A 2,606-nucleotide genomic window follows, 5' to 3' on the forward strand; every position below is an offset into this window, starting at 1 on the left:
GGGTGAAAGAAAGCTGAATGCTGAGTAGGGCGGCTTGAGATCCAGGAGCCTTCAGACAACGCTCCCTCTCACGGACGCCATCTTGATGGCTATTCTGTGATTTCTAGCCTCTAACTCTATTTACTGCCTTTTTTAAAGAATTCACTCAAGGCGGTGTACAGTAAGAATAAATCAAACATTAGCAATAGGCAATTACAGCAGTAAAAATATTCAAATAACAATACAAAGTATGGCATAGTCTACTACTTACAATGTCAACACAATATGTAATAGAACATTATAATTGATAGTGAAGAGCAAAGATGGAACATATAGATAAGAGAGTAAGAAGAGTTAGAAAGTAAGGTGACTGATTTAAAGGAAGTTGCACATGAGGTCAGAGAGATGATAAAATGTTATCTCAGCTAGGGTAGGAGTGGATAAACATGTCCTGCTGCAGTATATGCAACTCGTGCCACTCCTTGTGTATGTGAATGAGACTAACAAGTTAGTTACTTCTTCCATTAAAGGCCTGGTTGAAGAGCCAAGCTTTCTAGAAATTATGCGGTCGAGTTTCCTGCATGTGGGGAAATCGCAGGGGTCAGCACCTCCTGAGTGCAATGGCCAAGCCACACCCTGGGAGCACCACCTTCTGGATCATGGACCAATCTCCCTCACCAGGTAATTTGTGAGTGGATCTATTTAGTAAAATTGGAAGATGAGGTGGGTGGGAGTTAGGGTGTGGAGGAAAAGAACTAACACCACACATTTCAAAAGAGTATTATTAGCTCCCCCCTCTTTGAGCTAGAGATTAAAAAAAAAACCAAGAGCAAACAAATTTATTTAAAAATCCCCTTCCACAAAAGCAGGAAAACATAACCCAACAATGTAAAAATGTAACAAAAATACCCCTTTGTCTAAAGATAACAGCATGATGTAAAAAAAAAAAAAAAGAAAACCACACACACACAGGGGAAAAAAAACCTTAGCTTGCAACCAGCTCCTCTTTGTTTGTTCCCTTCTCCCTGCATTTTAACAGTGCGAACAGTGTGTATACATTTACCTGTATGGAGAGAAAGGAGATTTTCATAAAAAGATAAGAAAATTACCTTTCCCTTGAGAATTTTTGCTGAAGCTAATTATTTCCAATGTTATGTACTACAGCAGTTTATCAAAGCCATCCAACTACTGTTTCTATTTTGAAATGCCCCACATAGAAGCAGTGGCGTAGCCAGACAGCCAATTTTGGGTGGGCCTCAGCCTAAAGTGGGTGGGCACAAAATTATCTCTGCCCCGCCATTCCTCCACCCCGCCATTCCTCCATCTCAAAATATAAATACTTTAGCTAATGAGGATCCTCAAGCTCTGTTAGCTGAAGACTTTCTCCGAAGGCAGCCAGAAGACCCTTTTTCCAAGCTTGGCAGGCAGCAGCAATGTCCCTAAGCCACTAATGCCAGCACCACGTGCATGCTTAGTAGTCGGTGGCTCAAGGATGCTGTCACTGACTGGAGAGTTTGGTAGAAGGGAATTCTGGCTGCCTTTGGAGTAGGTTCTCAGCTGGGGATGCTTGGGGTTCCCCACCAGTTATAAAGCAAGGGTCAGGGCCAGAGTTAGACATGCTATGCCCAGGTCAGAAAATAAAGGAGGGCATTTTCTCTGATCCCCTCTCCTCCCTGCCTCCCCTCCAATTTCCCCACCTGCCAATACTAATCACACTGACAGACCTTCACCAAATACAGACCGAGGGATCACAAATTAGAAATTAAAATATTTACACACAAAAATTGAATTGAGAACCCCAAGAAGTTAAACTTAACATATACTACAACACTGGAGAAATAACAACAGAAATGCATTTCCTTTCTATTGAACACAATGCAAAGACAATTGCTATGCACATTTCCGAAAGCTAATATATTCCATTTAAAACATTCAAAATAAAATGCTTTTTTCTACCTTTGTTGTCTGGATGTTTTATTTTTCCATTATGTTGGTTCCAATTTCCTGTCTGTCATCTACTAATTCTCCTTCAAGCGGCTGCTGTACATTTGTCTTCTCTCTGCTGTCTATTCCCTCACTACACCTACCTCTGATATAATATAGTAACATAGTAGATGACGGCAGAAAAAGACCTGCACGGTCTATCCAGTCTGCCCAAGAAGATAAATTCATATGTGCTACTTTTTTTTATTTGTACTGTCCTCTTCAGTGCATAGACCGTATAAGTCTGGCCAGCCCTATCCCCGCCTCCCCCCCGCCTCCCAACCACCAGCTCTGGCACAGACCGTATAAGTCTGCCCAGCACTATCCCTGCCACCCACCACCGGCTCTGGCACAGACCATATAAGTCTGCCCAGCACTATCCCCGCCGCCCAACCACCAGCCCCGGCGCAGACCGTATAAGTCTGCCCAGCTTCCTAGTCCCGCCTTCCAACCACCAGCCCCAGCACAGACCGTATATGTCTGCCCACACTAGCCCCGCCTCCCAACCTCTGCCACCCATTCTAGGCTAAGCTCCGCCACCCATTATAGGCTAAGCTCCTGAGGATCCCTTTCTTCTGCACAGGATTCCTTTATGTTTATCCCACGCATGTTTGAATTCTGTTACCGTTTTCATCTCCACCACC

The 2,606-nt window shown here is 43.7% G+C and overlaps 1 non-coding gene across 1 annotated transcript; it reads right to left on the minus strand.

The window, feature by feature from the left end:
• Window positions 1-509: 509 nt before the first annotated feature.
• On the minus strand, window positions 510-668 carry LOC115482327. Its single transcript, XR_003944075.1, has one exon. It is a non-coding gene; the product is annotated as a U1 spliceosomal RNA (small nuclear RNA).
• Between the last annotated feature and the right edge of the window lie 1,938 nt (window positions 669-2,606).

The sequence above is a fragment of the Microcaecilia unicolor genome, chromosome 12 (genome assembly GCF_901765095.1).
Source record: "Microcaecilia unicolor chromosome 12, aMicUni1.1, whole genome shotgun sequence".
Classification (NCBI taxonomy): domain Eukaryota; kingdom Metazoa; phylum Chordata; class Amphibia; order Gymnophiona; family Siphonopidae; genus Microcaecilia; species Microcaecilia unicolor.